The 18,359-nt window shown below is 36.0% G+C and overlaps 1 protein-coding gene across 1 annotated transcript in view; it reads left to right on the top strand.

Moving 5' to 3' along the window:
- Nucleotides 1-5,456: 5,456 nt before the first annotated feature.
- LOC127963696 (leucine-rich repeat transmembrane neuronal protein 4-like) overlaps nucleotides 5,457-18,359 on the top strand; it is a 207,547-nt gene continuing 194,644 nt past the window's right edge. Inside the window, exon 1 of the mRNA XM_052563739.1 lies at nucleotides 5,457-5,586. The gene's annotated coding sequence lies outside the window, so the exon portion shown is untranslated. The remainder of the gene's footprint in view (nucleotides 5,587-18,359) is intronic.

Raw genomic sequence — 18,359 nt, 5'->3', positions numbered from 1 at the left:
AGCGACTTTATTCAACAGTTTCTTTGTCAACAGTCTGCTCTGTGTCTCTCCACATCACTCAAACTGTCTATGCAAACACGCCACAAGGATGAGCTGATGAGCTGTTTTCTTTCAAATCAAAGCATAATTACATGTAGAAACAATGCATCCTTGTGTATTTAAGGATTTAGGAATCAGAGGTGAAGCATCTGTGAATCTGTGCGGTGAATCAGAGGTTTAAAACAATATAAAAACTGTTCAGTTTCTTGCACAGACCGATAGTTTTGTGTCTTTACACCTCAGTGTATCATCACGAACTGAAGGGTTTAATTTGGTTTTGTTTTTGTATGTTTTTTTGACTCCCATCACTCCCAAGCCGTGATTCCCATCCACTTACATTATAAGACTGACAGACTGAAATGGTTTGAGTAAAAATCTATCTTTGTCTTCTACTAAAGAAACAAAGTCACTTACATCTTGGATGACCTGGGGGTAAGTAGATAAACATCAAATCTGCAGTTTTTGGTGAACTATCCCTTTAAGTAAAACACACTGCATGTAATGCGACATCATAAACATCTAAATCACAGAAACGATACAATTTACAACATGAACAGGGACACTTTTCACATGTATTTTATCGTTTTTATGTTCACTATATGTGTAACTGTCTAAATGTGTATATGTTTTTCATTTGATATTTAAGTTTGACACTCTGTTCCATCATTTTGCATATTATTCTTAACCATAATATTATTTTTGTCAACTAAAATTACATGCCATCTCAGTCAGACTAAAATATATTTTTTTAAAAATGAAATAAATTCAACAAGCAACAATGATAAAATTATAACTCTTTTTATAACTTGTTTCTGAGGATTTAATATATATTCTGGAATATTTGGGATGCCTCCTGCTGTTTTCATCCTCTCAGATGTGCAGCCAGACTCCAGTCTGGTTTGTTTTTTCTTCTTTCTCCTCCTTACACACTTAACAGGAGTTTTGTCTCACTCTGCAATCACACAGTCACACAGTGTCTTATTTTTTCTGCTATTTTCATCACCTGAGAGAGGCTGACAGCTCTAACATTAGTGATTGATGGCAAGAAAATAACTCGCAAAGCATTCGTATGTCAATGATGTGACAGACAACTAATGGCATTCACAGTTCAGTTCATACAGCAGAGATTCAGCTGATTTCACTCTTAGCCAATCTAACTCTATAAAAAACTACTGTATTTTTGATATGTACATTTCTCAGAACTTTGCTGAAAACCTGTTGAAACCTGTTTTATATATAATCATCAGGCTTTTGAGGAACATTTATTTGTTTATCTCTCAATCATCAGTTGTATTGCATTGCATTACATGTTTTGAAACTGCAGAACTTTATAAAAGCAAGCATTTAAATTTCATCTTACTAAGACACATTGTTGGGACATATAGAGTGACGACTGATGTTTATATAATTTTAATGTAAGCAGTCTGTTATAATGTTTTAAAGATCGTCTCGGTTACATATGGTAACCCTTGTTCCCTGAAGGAGGGAACAGAGACGCCACGTCGGTGACTGACGAGAATGGTATTTCACTTCGTTAGACCAATCTACTTTGAGTGTAAACTAAATGAGCCAATGCACATTGGCATGCAGTTATTAATTATTATTAACCCAGCCTTCCATGGTTCTCACGGATTTATCATGAAGGCCTGGCGCTGGATGTTCCTCCACATTCAGCTGCCTAGGTTGATGGAGGATTTCAACAGGGTCTACAGTACGGACACTCTGGAGAAGTTTAAGCAAGCCGACACTAACCAGGGACTCACAGTGCCATTACCTGTTTGAGGTGAGAACACAGTAGGATACCGGCTCTACACAAAGGATATAGAACCTAGAGAATGTGTTAGGGGTCACCCAGCCCACAGCTCTGCAAATATCTGTCAGCGAGGAGCCACGAGCCAGCACCCAGGAGGATGCAACACTTCTAGTTAAGTGAGCTCGCAACCTAAACAGGCAGGGCACACACTGTGCCTGATAAGCCAGGGTAATGGCATCCACAATCCAGTGGGCCATCCTCTGTTTAGAGATGGCGTTCCCCTTCTGCCAGCCTCCGTAACAGACAAAGAGCTGGTCTGAGGTCCTGAAGCTTTGTGTCCAGTCGACGTAGCATCTCAATGCTTAGATGGCACATAGCAAAGCCAGAGCTGGGTTTGCCTCTTCTAGGGGCAGCGCTTGTAGGTTCACCACTTGGTTTTTGAAGGGTGTAGTGGGAACCTTGGGCACGTAGCCGGATGGTGCTCCTGGAACACTAATGTGGACATCGCATGACCCAGCGAACTTGCGGTGACCTTCGTTGCTCGAAGAGCAAGGTCAGTGGTGGTTCTAAGTTCCAGAACCGCTGGATCATGACCACCCTCATGCAGGTCCTTCAGTGCCAGAGCCTGGTACACCTGCAATAATGCCATAGCGTGTAAGGTGGAAGCAGCTTCCCCGCAAGCTGCATAGGCACTGCCGATTAGACCTGACGAATGCCTACAGGCTCGGGAAGGCAGTACTGGGAGTAGGAGGTGGACTTAAGACACAATTGCATCATTACCGCACGCTCCACTGGCGGGATTTCGAATTACTCCTTCGCTGCACCCCCATCGAGGTTGATGAGGGAGGAGGAGCTCATCGGCCGGCCGTTTCCCCCACAGTGGGAACATGACTCATCCACGAAGGCCACCTCAGCGTGCTCGAGGCCCAGACACATGAGGTAGCGATTGTGACCAACACCCGTTGCCAGGTAACGGCCGCACCCAGAATCGCACAGGTGAAACGCAATTCTTATAAGGACGATCCGTTGTCTTTGTAAAGACAACCCTTGAAGCCCTTTTAGAGAAATTTGCTCTTTAGGAAATACTCTTTTAGGGCTGAGTCGCACAGGGGAATTGGGCAAAATTCAAAGTGATATCCCATTCTCATCGGTCACCGACGTGGCGTTGAGAGTGACCGACTGAGAGGGAACTCATTTGTTTACAGGTAATACAAATTTCACCGCACATTGTTTTGCTCAGTTTGGGCATCCAAATATATATATATATACACATTTTATTATTATTATTAATTTATATATATATATATAGTTCAATTTGCTAGGTTTAAAGAGTTAATCTGAGAGTAGAATGTGTTTATATATCTTTTAAAACATTGATATGCGTTTTGTTTATATTGTATCTGGATATAGATAGACTCCATTTACAGTTGCATTTACCAGAAATGAATTTTAAAAGCATTAATAGGTAATTGACATTAAAATACACACTTGAAAAATGTGGATGGAATCCCTCCGGACATGTTCCTGGATGCATTACTCTTTTAAAGCGCTTAAATTCGATCACTCTTGCAAAGTCTGAAGCAGCTTCAACTCACTATTGCTAACCTATCAAACAACTTCAAATGAGCTGGACTGCACATGTACTTCTGGATCGTGTAATTAATGTGTGATGAGGACAGCGGTGAGCAGGTGGAGCACATTTCTCATCACTTTCTGTGATCTGCCCTGGCATGATTCCTGTGCTATATTTATGGAGTCTCATAAATATCATAGGCATATCAATAAACAATGTCAGATTTTCATTTTTTCCCCCTTACCATAATCAAATCACTCTTGCAGTAATTCTTCCTGATCCAGAGTATCACACGGATTAATCTACCCAGATTGGAAAATTGAATTTGTGGGTTTTCAATCACATTTGGAAAGTAGAGTTATATTTTATTTACGCTCGTGCAGAAGCACGGTTTTATTTGCAGAGCTGGAAACATACAATCTTAAATAGTTGATGATAGCCTCTGAAATGACGGTCGATAAAACTACTTAAAAATTAATGATTTTTTTCATGCTTTTTAATTGTTAATTTGAAATAAAAGTTACTCAACTTCTTTGTATTGATTGACCGACTGACTGATTGCTTATTGAATTTGACTGTGGGATGTGTGTTAAAATGTTAAAAGACTCGCAATTGTGCCTCAGTTCAAGTTCCCTTGTTTTACCTCAGGAGATTATTTTTGGATTTGAATATAAATGTCGCTCACGGTTATGCTCTGTGATATTTATTCTTATGATGCAATGACGTGCAAGATTTATATGATCCTTGGAAGAAAGTTGAACTAGAAGTGGGAGCGAACTTCGCAGAAGTCTATTGCACCATAATAGATGTCGTTTCCCCGGTCTTCCTTTGATTAATGTTTTTCCATATCAGACACAGACTTGAGGCCAAACTCATCTGTCTTGTAATTCAAATGCTAAGAGAAATTTCTAGGCAAAGCGTTTGGTTGTGTATTTGTACATTTCCGTTCCATGTGCGCCAATAGCTGGTGGTGAAGCCCGCTGGATTATCCTCTGATAATGATGAATGTGCTATTTGCTCTGCTGTTTGTTTGACCTGCGCCAGCGGTTTTTTATTGGCATTAAAAGCACGTTGTAAACTGTTATTTATCGAAACGCATGCACTGAAAATCTGCATCCGCTCTGGGGAATGCATTATTAGCTCATTATGGGCCAAAGCCTGAGAGTCACCTGATGTGTATGACACCTGGCCAAACACTGCAAAACCTGCATGTGGTCTGAACAGCTTCAGGTGATAAGGATTTTTTCCCCTTGTAATCAACAGCATTAGCTTGTTACATCCACGGAATTAATTTTGAATAAATTTTATCTTAAAAAATGGGGTAATTGCAAACTTTTATTTCACAGATTTAACTTTTTTTTTTTGTTACTTGCAATTCTGAGAAAAAAAGTTAGAATTGGGAGTCATAAACTCAGAGTCAGAAATTAGTCATATAAACTAAATCTATATATCACAATTCTGACTTCTTTTCTCAAAAAATGTAAGTATATATCTCACACTTCTGAGGTTTATCTCCCAATTCAGATTATTTATTTATTGTGCATAAGTACAAGTTTATTTCTCACAATTGTAAAAAATATATATAAAAAAAATCACAATTATCTTTTTTATACTTTATTTTTTATATTTGACAATTGAAATTTACTAGAAAAATTCAGTTTATTACATAAAAATTGCATAGAGTTTGCATGGACATGAGCCCAGTTTTGTTGAAAAATGAACTGTCTTGCAAAGAATAATTCAGTCAGAGCCAACAAAAAATATATTCTGTTCTCAAAAATTATGCTGATGAAGACTTTTGCCTAGAATTCCGTGCATAAATAAATACATACTTGCAAAACAGCTCCTTTATCAAAAGAAAATATTTATGATTTACATGATGCTTGCAATAATAGTAAATAAAACATGTTCAGAATATGGCTACTTATGAATTTCAGTCAATAGAAAAAAAAAAATGTTTGCATAGGCCTAACTGGGTCATGCTAACCAGCTAAACCAAACTTGACTCATACTGTTAGGCACAGCCAAAATAAATGCCTTTCTTCCAGCCAATCAGAGATGAGGGGCTGAATTCTGATTGGCTGGTTATGTCACCAGTCACAGCATTATCTTACCTGCAGCAATATGGAATAACCAAACATGTTTTAAAAAGAGAAAAGGGACGGTAGCATATGGCAATACCACAGTATAATCTGGAGCATACAATGCACCACAGAGTCAAGTGAGTTATGATTTTGTCATTATTTTAAACTTGTAGGTTTGTGTTCCTATTGTTTCTTAACAAGAAGAAGTTAGCTAGTAGCAAGTAGTTCAGTCAAATCACAGAGATATAAAGTATTCAAATATAGTATAGTATTTAATATAATTAGAATCCTTATTTTGAATTGTTACAAGCCACCTAGCTATCTACGTAGTTATATATATGCTGTTGTTTGAAAAGTTTGGCTCAGTTGACATTACTCTAATGTGTCATTTTCCCATTGGTCCAGTCCTTTTGTTTACAGTATTATTGCATTTATGAATCATCATTTTTGCCTTGCAGTTTTATGCCTTGCAAACCTAACATTTGTTTTTCTCTGATGTTTTGACACTGTTGTTGTGCAGTGTCTGCTGATCTAAATGTGTCGCAGTGCTAACATTGTCTGGCTGGCTGACATTGATTGAATTTACGAGAATGACTTGTGAAGCTTGATTGAAAAATATTGTTATTGCTGAGACCTGCTAGTCATTGTCATATTGTTTTGTACTAGGCTGTATGTCCCATCAAAAAAACAAAAACAAAGAAGAGATTGTGATTAAAAATTTCATTGTATCGCTAGGTGCTTCTGTAAATGGATTTGTCAAAATAAGATGTCAGACATATTAGGAATGTCAGACTAATATGTGTTTGTGAAGTTTAATCGAGATTTGATTTGAGGAGTAGTTCTGTCCTGACAAATATAATTCTTCATTGAGATTAGCATATTTAAATACTGAGTTAAGTTATGAAATTGTTTGTTTGTTGGTTTGATTCTAAGACAGGTATAAGGATTGCAACTGTCTATGAAATCTACGTCGAGCATTCACTTTTATAAATCTACAGGTCTCTTCAAAGACATTTCATTTGTCTTCAGTTGTGGTAAAGCTGCTTAACTGCCATTAAACAGTTATTTAAACAGCAAAGCGGACATGCAATGTCCAACATAGGCTCATTGGAAATGCATGCCTCTACATACATTTCTGCAAAACTGGGTTGGTCATGTCTGTTGTGCTGATATTTTGAGAGATGGAAGTGGGCTTATTTGCTGTGCCGCCAGTCTTATGGAGGGAATCAATATTTTTTGACATGCTATGATGTCTGTAAGCTGTTTGAAGGAAGTTCCTTCTAATCATTGGGTAATATCGGACATGAAGCTTTGGACATCAAACAAACCTAAATCAAATCCTACAATTTCAAAAGAAATGCCATAGTGAGTTGATGGTAAATTGTTGAGCCTCACACAAAAGTCATGTTTTCTTATGTGAGTGTTTTTATTCGCTAATTTTTAAGGTGCACAGAAGACACCAATACAATTCATGTTCTAAGTAGATAATTCATAACATTATATTGATCGTGTTTCTTATTGTTTCTATATTTATCTTGATGTGCAACATAATATGGTACCATACCATATCAGTTGACCTTGGATATTTACAGTTATTTTGTATGCTTACTCTTTTACTTGTTTCCATCTAATGCACACTTAAAATTAATATTTGACAACATCAATATTTTATACTCTTATATGTAATCCTATTTTCGCTGTTTGCTATAACATTTTGATATCAAAATTCAATTTCATTTTTTTTTCAGTGTTTTATTTTCGAGATATTCAGACAAGAATGCAGAGTACAGAATTTTAATATCATCCATTTTTCATCATGCAATTTTAGTATCTGTGCATCCCATCTTGTTTCCAGCTGCTATGCAATGGAAGTTGCTTACCTGTTCCCTAAGGTGTATTTCATACTGCTTCATAGATATTAGCAAGGTAATATATGTTAAAAAGACCCTAAAACAAACATGTAAAACTACAGTACTTGTCATTTGCAGTGATTCTTGTGCTCCTGAGAAAAATACCACAGTAATTTCTCCTCTAGAGCTTCATGAATTCTCAACAATGCTTCAAACAATGCCTTTATCTGCAAGCAAAATATTAAGTCAAATGAAAGTAGCCATTATCCACATTCAATTTATTGCTTTATACTCTTTCTAAATGTGAACTATTAACTAATTTATATATAAGGGAAATCATGGGAAATATCCAATTCAAAGCCAGCACTTAACTTAAATGCAATTGATAATTCCATTAAGTCTGAAAGCAAGTTGGCCTAGTGTTTCATATGGAAATATACAATTATAGTGCAGTATTTTAAAGAAAAATAGCACTTATGTCTCAAAAACCATTAATAAGCCGCTTTTGACCATATAATTTCTGATAAAGATAACATGGCTTATCTTCAACACATAAGCTGAAGTTACTCCATTAAAGATGAAAACACAAACATCGGCCTCATAATATCAAAAGATCAGAGTTTGAAGCCATGAAACAAGAAGGCTGAACAGAACCGAACATTCACCTTGGATAACCAGAGCCGAAGATCATGGGAACGTGAGTCAACATCGATGCCGTAGTGTATATTTGGTCAGTGCCTTCAGGTTGAGCAGAGATGCAGCACACTCTCACGCCGCCGAGATAATGATGGTAACACTTCCCAACGAAATCATTATGCCATTTTTTTTCCCCTCACAAAGAATATCGTTCTGCAGCTGGATGGATAATAATGAGCTTGAGTGCAAGTTCAGCTAATTTAACAGACTTCCTTTGCCAAGAAGCTCTAATTCGAACTCACGTCCATGCAAAATCATTAATCAAGGACCATCTGCAATTACCAGGCCGACAGAACGCTCACTCTCACCTTACTTCTGTTCTGGCTCATTTCTGCTCTGCGTCCGCAGGTTAATAAAGAAGAGGCAAGATTTCTTCCAGACCTGCGTGATGGTTTGTAACACTAATAAGGCCAGTCATATGTTCTATTATTAGCTTGAAGAATCCCTCTATGTGCTACAGCTTACTGTATGTGAAAGTGACCTTGGCCGTTCCCTCCACAAATGTCTGTAACCTACATACAGTATGATTTAGCACCTGTGTTTCACAGTGTAAAGGCCCAATCACTCCAGATAAAGAGAACTCTATTACATTCAGTTTGGTATAAGCATGTGCTGCTGTTTTGTGGTCTGTTGCATTAAATGCCTGAGCTCTTTAATGAGTTTCTTCTGTAATAATGGTAAAAATGTGGACACATTCTGTTGTACCGGGGTATTAAAGCTGTATTAAACTTTTATTGTTCTGATGCTTGAAAACCCCTTCATCTTTGACACACTATCAATCACATCTCTTATTTTTGTCACGGATAACTAATGAAACGATGCAATCTGAACACTTAAAAAAATCATTGGCTGTGCAAGTTATTTCAAGTCAAATCATATTAAACTAACTTATATATGGAGCTTAAGAAAATAAATTATAAAGTATAAATAAAATTATAAAGTAAAAAAAATAAAAATAAAGTTGCCTAAATTATTTGGGTGTTTGAAAGGAATGGTTCACCTAAAAATAAAAATTTGCTGAAAATCTATTCTCCTTCATATTTGAAAAAAATTAACATTTAATCACTTGCTCACAAATGGATCAACGATTTAAACAACAGTTTAAAATTAATACACCTTAATGATGGATTTGTTTCTTACAAATACGCAACTTTTGACTTCACAAGACATTAACTGCTGGACTGGAGTTGTGTGGATTACTTGTGGATTATTGTGATGTTTTTATCAGCCGTTCTGACTCTCATTCTGATGGCACCCATTCACTGCAGAGGATCCATTGGTGAGCAAGTCATGTAATGATATATATTTCCATGTCATATTGAACATACAGTACTTTTTTTTTGTTTTTTACAGCGACCAAAATCAAGTTGTTTTGACTGGGAATGTTCCCTTTTGAGCTGTACAGGATGCAAAAGCAAATCTATTTTTTACTTGCATGATTCATTCAGTTAGCATGGAACACAAAACTATTTGGGCAAAGCAATCTGACGGGGCTTTATTGAAAAAAAAGCATCAGTGATGTATAAAGTGAATGTAAAATGATGAGATAAAATATGCAGGGCACGTATTGTAAGTGCAGTCTACATACTGTGTGTGTGTGTGTGTGTGTGTGTGTGTGTGTGTGTGTGTGTGCGTGTGTGTGTGAGAGAGAGCGAGACAGACAGGGAAAGTGTGTGGTCATGTGTCACAGTGCCAGATGGGAAAGATTTCTGTCAGAGAAGCTCTGCCATAAGACCTAATGAAATCTTAATTCTAATGCGGCCGTCACAGAGAGGGATACGCAGGCAGGGATTTATGAGTGCGAGACAGAAATGGTCAATATTATAAATCTTGAGATTTGCCCTAATGCTGAAAATCACAGGATTAGCACAGTTTCTCCTCTCAGGAACAGATTGTGGGCTTAGATGGTCTCTGATAGTGTGATTAAATGTTTTTTAATCTAAACACTAGGAACGTGAAAAGCTGCGTCAGAGTACATTGCCACGCTTTATTTTCCAGTGGGGATATCAGAGGTCAAGCAGTGATATCTGAGAACGAGGTCAAAAGCAGTTCATAGACCGTGGCTTGAGATTACATTTATGGTGGATAGAAGCTTGAAACAATGTATATTTATTGCATTAATTATATGCTTAGATATTAAGTATATGCATTTGTTCCCATGTTTGGTCCATGTATAGATTTTGTTCAAATACATAACAATCTTGATTATTCCAAGCATTATATATTTTCACTGCATATTTGTCAGCAATCATATTTGATTATTATTTTAGTAATGACACAATGTAATTGAGCAAGGGAGTTTGTTTATTCCAAATTTATGTCCAATCTGTTTGGTATGTGTTTACATAAGCAAGCATTGAAATATTTGATCAGCTTCAACCGACAGTGGATGGTTTTTGTTTCCTCTCATCAAAAAAAAATAAAAAATAAATAAATAAATAACAAATCACAGAGAACAAGTGAGTCCGGTCAGCAGTGCAGGTCTCTAGTGAGAATCCGTGTGTGCATTAGGACTTGGCGAAGCTCACAGATCAGGTCCTGAGAGTACTGACCGAACATAACATCTCAATCAGATGTCCATACGGGCAAAACCCAGAAACCTGCATCAAAAAGTGGGAATTGAAAAAGACACGGGTGGTAAAGCAACACTATATGATGTCATGCTATCTACAGCGGCTGTAGTGCTGGGTGTAATGCGTCCATCATTCATACGATCACTGACACTTAAACAAGTTGACCTGTTTTTGGGTTAAGTATATGTTTTATTTGTTGACTGGAAATTGGACTTTATTCATTTAAAATTTTATTTTATTAAAATTAAAATGAATGTTGGCCTGTTTTAGGGTTAAATAGACTGGAATAGTTATTTTATTTTTTATTTTATTTAAAAATTAATCTTGATGTTGACCTGTTTTTGAAGAATGCTATTTATTTAATTTTATTGTATGTTAAGTGAAACTTAATTCATTAAAAATAATAAAAAATGTTATTAAAATCATTTGAATGCTTTCATTAATTATTTTTTTTACAGTTTTTATTTTCTTTATTTACAGAATGTAATATGTACTCATTAGACTCAATATGTTTTGTTGGGAAGTTTCTTCTTTCAAAGTCATCATTAGTTAAATGAATGAACTAATCAAGTCTTATTAATTTAGCTAGATACAGTACTATATGGAGTAATTTGTGGGAAATGGTAATTCCAGGATAATTCAATCTTGTTGTACATTAAATTGAATGAAATGAAGAGGAGATAAAAGCATCAATGTATTTCCAGAATATAGGGTAAACCTTACATTTTCTATCAAAAAAAAGATTTATATGTATCCTCTGTAGTTATAATAATTTAATACCGGATGTCCTTCTTAGACTTCCAGAATCTTTCTGTTATTTTTGGAAACTCCAGTTGCGGTGGTATATTTTGCGAGGGGTTGTTAGGTGAAGTGCAGTCTGGCTGTAGGAGGACAGCAGATGTGTGTTAGTGATAGTGCAGGCGTAACAGTGACAGATATTGAGATTTGTCCTCCGTGCGACTCGGTCTTGCTGACTCACTCCCTCACACGCCGGCTGCTGAATCTGCAAAATACTGTAAAACAAGAAGACACTGATGGAGGTGTAATGTCAAACAGCTGTGTCGAGACACTTAAATAGTTCTACTTTCTCTCTCTCACCCCAATTCTCTTGTTAGTAGTGCATGCAAAGGCTATATTTGCTTCTGAAAGGATCAGGAACTGGCATACACCATAGATCAACATATGTATACTAAACTGCTTGCCATTGGGTCTGACTCCATTCTTTCTGAGATTTATATAAATAAAATAATAATAATAAATAATTAATTTAAGCAGAAAAAAAATGGTTTGCAAATCCAGTGCACATTATCTAATGCTGTTAGCAATATAACAGGAATTTGCGAATAATTAATTTTGTTCTGAGCATGCTGAATAAATTCAAGAGTGCATTAATGTGGCTTTTTATTAGGCTCTCATCACAAAACAAAACATCTCCATTTGCATCTGTTGTTATCTTCTGCAGTCAATTCTGTTGATTTGAAGGAAGAGAGATGATTTAACCTTCATGCCAGCATTCATAACACACTACCTGCATGTCTGTCATATTCAGCCTGTGCGTCTTTGTGCTGGCTGCATTTATTTAATTAAAAAATACAATACAGTTAGTAATATTATTACAATTTAAAATAGCAGTTTTCTATTTTGAATATGTTTTGAAATGTAATCTATTATTTTAAATGTTTTTTGTTTGTTAGTTTTTTTGGGCCACAAACCCCATCACAACTATCCTAGCAAGATTATTTTTAAATAAACATATTTATTTACAGCTAGTATATATTTATAGTAAGCAAGCCAGTAAATAAATTAATATTTTTGTTTTGTTTTCAAGTGCAGAGTATTACAAATGTCTAAACATTCTAAAATCAAGACACAGTTACTTGAGAAGCAAAATGTTTTCTGAAAAAAATAATAATAATAATAAAGAGTTCATGCTTTAAAACAAGAAACAATATCTTCCAGTGGCATGTGAGAAATACACTTAATTAAAAAGGAAGCAAGTTTTTTTTTCTCTGACTCCACTTGCAGATTTTTTTATTTTAATATTTTTCTTATTTTCTTTTTGAGTCTCAAACTCAAGACTTAATATCCTGTTATTTTGCTTCTCAAGTAAATGAATCTTGATTTAAGAGTGTTTAGATATTTGTACTGGAAAACAAGACAAAAGATACTAAATAAGAAAATCATTTTGTGTTGGAATTATTACATATAAACTGTAAAGTCTCATTCACACTGTCGGCGATTTTGTCTCTGCATTTGACCAGTCCATGAAATGCTTGACCTCTAGTAGATGTTTCTAGTTTTGGTTGTCTTAGTTAAGATTATGAACATCAATACTGCTAAAATGTGATTTATCTTTTGACATTTAAAAGAGTTGCAAAACACATCCACATCTTAAACTGTAAAATCTAATTAGTTGGGCACACTTAAAAAAAAAAAAAAAAAAAAAAAAACAGATGCAAACAGATTACCTTTAAAAAAAAAAAAGTAAAGTAAAATGTGAATATTTTGTAAATTGCAAACAGTGTGAATGGACATAATTCAAATGCTAAGCAAATCCTGAAAGAAACATTTTTTTTTTTTTTTTTTACTTTTATTTATACATTATTTTTCTCTTAATTTATCTCGAGGGCATCCTTGTCACCGAATACACTCTGTAAGATACGTCTGCTGTGACTCCTATGCTTTAATTAACACAATTAATAACTAAACTCTGGGCCCTTGTGAATTATTCACGAATGCAGAAGTGACAAGCTAATGTTTTGAATTTTGATTCGCATCTAATTAGCCTTGTTTCTACGCCGGCCAACTTCAGTGCCCTCAAAAGACTGTGTCCCCCCTCCACATCTGCCACATCTGCCACATAACTGCTCATCAACAGGTTTATTTGCCTGTTCTATCGTGAGACAGGCCTGTGCCAGATCACTCATTAGCTGGTGGCCTACGGCGCTGGTGGAAGTGAACCGGCGCAGTTAATCAGGGATGAGAAGTCTTTACGTCTGCCAGAATTGAGTCCTTTTAGTCATACAAGTCAGCAGTGATCTTCACTTGTGCCTGAAGCCTGACAGGGACTTCCTAGTTTGAATCATTTATGCTGCATAGATAAACTGTTGAATATGGAAGCCTGTTTCTGCAATGGGATAAAACAAGTAAATAAATACATTTAAAAACAAGTAATTGCAACTGTGACCTGTTCTCTCAATTCTGAGATTGTATTTATATTTCAGAGAGAGAGAAAGAAAAAAGCTGAATTGTGAGAGATTAACTTGCAATTCTGAATTGTGAAATTCTAGGACCTCAAATAATTCACAAATTCTTTACTAGTTTATGAGAAGATTTCTATGTCTGAATAATGCTTTTTAAATGTTTATTCAAAAAAAAAAAAAATGCAATTTCCACAAAAATGTTAGGTTGCACAACTGTTTTCAATATTAATAATAAGCAGTTTATTGAGTAGCAGTATATTAGAATACAGTGCCCTCCATAAGTATTAGAACAGTAAAGACAAAACTGTTCTTTTTGCTGTGGAGTCAAGAAATCTTTAAATATGATTCAAAATTGAACATGAAACTACAGAATGTCACTTTTTATTATTGGGTGATTCAAGAAAATCGGCGCTTTTAGAGTTTCATCTCCCTATCTGAAGTGTTTTGCTGTGTCTTGTTGCATTAATTCTTCAAATATTAAAAGCAGGGACTGTGTCTCATCAGTTATATCCATGGCTTCTGCACTCTAAGTTTTACATTCGGCGATGACACACACAAACCAGGAATTTTAACCAGGAATATTTTTAGTGCATATAAATGAAAGTGTGGTGTTGTGATCTGTACACACAGATCTATACAGGTGGAGCTGGGGAAGGTGAAGGGTTTCAAGTGAATGCTAGCCAGCCATATAAATTCAAGGCAGTAAGCTCATTGACTACAAAAGTACAAGCTATAGAGAGAAGGAATAAATATTATTATTATTTTTTTTTTTAGGATAGTCAAGTAGATTTGAAAGAGATTTACTCTAAACAAAGCAACTAAACCATGCGCGGCTAAAGACACCAAATTAAATAAGGTAACACTGGCCTTGATGTGATCATACAGAAGAAGCAGCAGAATCAAAACAAAAATAAATATATAAATAAACATAATATATCAACACCTAATAGATCAAAGTGGCTATTTTTGTGTTTTGTGATTAATGAGTCCAGAAGCGCTGTTTTCTCCTCACACTGTAGAAGATCTTCCACCTTGTTATATCCCAAGGGAAGTATGCAGGGGAAGTATCCTACTTTCCTGAAGTATCTGCCTGTCTGTTCTACTCTTAGATGACCTATTATGAAATTAGTGAACTGGAAGTGAGCTCATTCTTCTCTTATGTAGTGAGTCATCTGTATATTAACTAAAAACACAAAACAAAACAATGATTTTAATTGTGAATGCATCTTAAGCCCTACATCACATACTATAGATTTGACTCACATCTGACAATCTATCTGTTATGTTAAAGGAATAGTTCTCCAAAAAAAGAAAAAAATTGCTGAAATTCTAAGATATGAGTTGGTTTCTTCATCAGAACATTTGTTTGAGAAATTTAGATCACCAGTGAATGGGTGCCATCATAATGAAGGTCCAAACAGCTGATAAAAACATCACAATAATCCATAAGTACTCCATACCACTCCAGTCTATCAGTTAATGTCTTGTGAAGTGAAAAGCTCTGTGTTTGTAAAAGTAAAATAAAAAAATCCACCAAAACACTGAATTTTTTTTTATTAATAGTATATTTTATTATTATTATTATTTTATTTATATTTATTTATTTATGCTTGCAAATGGTGCTTGATTTGTGCATTTTTATGGAAGCAATATTATGGATAGAGGACTCCTATTTTGCAAATTAAAACATCTTGATTATGGATATGTTTCACAAACACAAGCACTTTGCACTTCACAAGATGTTAATTGGTGGACTGGAATTGTGTCCATTCTGACGGCACCCATTCACTGCAGGGGATCCATTGGTGATGCAGTGCTAAATAATGCTTTTTTTTTTTTTTTGTTCTTTTTTTTACATTTTTTTACATTTATTATTATTATTATTATTTTCCATGTAATTTATTCCTGTGAGGCAAAGCTAATTTTTAAAATCATTACTCCATTCTTCAGTGTCATTAATGGATGGATCAAAGTTTTAACAAACAAGGCAGCAATAATAATATCTTTTCACTAAGTGGACATAAAGCATGTGGAAGCAGTAGACAAACTGAACACATGGAGATCAAATACACTCCACAACAAATAGCTAATACACATTATGGACTCATTATAGAGAAATCAATTCCATCCATCACTGTCATTTAAACGGCACACATTTGTTTTCTCTGATTACTTTATATGTTCTAAACAGCAGTCTAGTTCATGCTTCTTTGTTCTGTATCATTTTTCTAATGCTGCAATGCCAGCTGGCTACATTAAGCCACGTCTCACGCTGCTCAAGCACTAGTGACCCAGTGTAAGTAAATGTATCTAATGATCAGGGAAGGAAAAGGCCAGCCTACACTGCCAGCAGGGGAACCGAGTTAATATTATAGCATAGCACGGCTACAAAAAACAATCCTTGCCCCAGTTTTCCTCAAAATATTAATGTCAGTAATATTAAAGAGGTCATTTAGCGGAAAAAGGCAGACTTTTCATTGGTCTTTGGGAATACAAATTCAGTGTACTTTGAAAACCTGTAGGTTGTAGAACAAGTTTTAAAAACGGTTCTGAACTTGTGAACTTTGTCTACAGTGTTCTAATTCAGCGTTTCATAACCCATTTCTCCCATTTATAGTTTTGCAATGAGGAGGAAGATGGTTCAATTACAAAACCGATTCCAAAAACGTTGGGACACTGTACATATTGTGAATGAAAACAGGGCGTCAGAATATAACCTAGATGACATATCAAATGTTTAAACTGAGAAAATGTATAATTTTAAGGGAAAAATAAGTTGATTTTAAATTTCATGGCGTCAACACATCTCAAAAACATTGAGACAAGGTCATGGTAAACAACTGTGCAGCATTCCCTCTTTTTTTATAACAGTCTGCAAACATCTGGGGACTGAGGAGACAAGTTGCTCAAGTTTAGGAATAGGAATGTTGTCCCATTCTTGTCTAATACAAGCTTCTAGCTGCTCAACTGTCTTAGGTCTTCTTTGTCGCATCTTCCTCTTTATGATGCGCCAAATGTTTTCTATGGGTGAAAGATCTTGACTGCAGGCTGGTCATTTCAGTACCCAGATCCTTCTTCTACGGAGCCATGATGTTGTAATTGATGCAGTATGTGGTCTGGTATTTTCATGTTGGAAAATGCAAGGTCTTCCCTGAAAGAGACGACATCTGGATGGAGCATATGTTGTTCTAGAACTTGTATATACCTTTCAGCATTGATGGTGCCTTTCCAGATGTGTAAGGTGCCCATGCCACACACACTCATGCAACCCCATACCATCGGAGATGCAGGCTTCTGAACTGAGCGCTGATAACATTTTGGGTTGTTCTTGGACTCTTTATTCCGGATGACATAGCATTCCAGTTATATCCAGAACTTCAAATGTTGATTCGTCTGACAACAGAACAGTTTTCCAATTAGCCATACTGGGTCTGGTCTTCAATCTTCAAAAAAAAAGGAAAAAAAAAAGAACCTTTTTTTACTATAAGTACCTTTTGTGCAGTAGAAAGATTCCATGGATTCATTGAACCACAGATGCCAGTAAAGTCTATTCATGCTGGTTCACGTTTAGCTGACTGTTCTGAATGCATTTGAGGATATTTGTTTGTGGCTTGTCTTGGTGATATTTCAGGAGAGCTTCGCCGTGCATCTGTGCAGCGTCTGACGAGTTCTGCCTGACTCATGACTCTCATTGTCTGATTCACTCAGTCACTGATGTCACACATCCCGTCTGTGAAGCAGGCATGAGTTGACATGTGGGACCGCAGAAGGCAAGCATGAGCGCGGCTTCATTGTTCTGACATCTTGTATGGCCCTTCTACCCTGCTGACAAGGATATTTTTAGCTTCCGAGCAGAAGTCCGGGTTTCAACAAATAACATGTGGTTCTTCAGAGCAAAGCTTGTTGTTATCTGTGTTAATTACATCATTAATGTCAGCCCTCTGACTCATTCACTTCCAGACACTCTCACTGACACCCTGCCACTGACCCTGTAGTGATGTTCTAAACTATAGTGAGCTGCATAGCTGTCTACGCAGCTGTCTTCTAAGGCAGCGTCCTGCAAGCTACTGTACACAAATAGTGCTTTGCACAAGAGCAGTGGTGGACAGTAACAGAGTAGCTTTACTTCGTTACTGTACTTAAGTACATTTTTCAAGTATCTGTACTTTACTGGAGTAGTTTTATTTTGAGTAACTTTTACTTTTACTTCACTACATTCCAAAGCAAAAGATCGTACTTTTAACTTCACTACATTTCATAAAACATATCGTTACTCCCTATAATATATCACGTGCTCCGACACGCAAGCGGTGTCTGATTCATCATGAACGAACTGAGTCTTTTCAAAATAAACTTTAATCGGATCGCGAATCGCACCAAACGATTCGTTTACGAATTAGAATGATCCGATTGCAGCTGTTCTGGAGTCGACCACTCACTGATTCAAATGAACCGTTTAGTGCGAGTCACCAGAAGTAAGAACCGGGAGATCTTGTGAGCGCGCGTGCGTCTGATGTTGCTAAGTTATTAATGTCGAAATTTAGGATTAATTATTGTAACTGAAAATCATATTTAGGTCAAAATTGTC

The sequence above is a fragment of the Carassius gibelio genome, chromosome B8, assembly GCF_023724105.1.
Source record: "Carassius gibelio isolate Cgi1373 ecotype wild population from Czech Republic chromosome B8, carGib1.2-hapl.c, whole genome shotgun sequence".
Taxonomy (NCBI): Eukaryota; Metazoa; Chordata; class Actinopteri; order Cypriniformes; family Cyprinidae; genus Carassius; species Carassius gibelio.
Note: the sequence above shows the minus strand (reverse complement) of the source record. Positions and strands in the feature narration are given on the sequence as shown.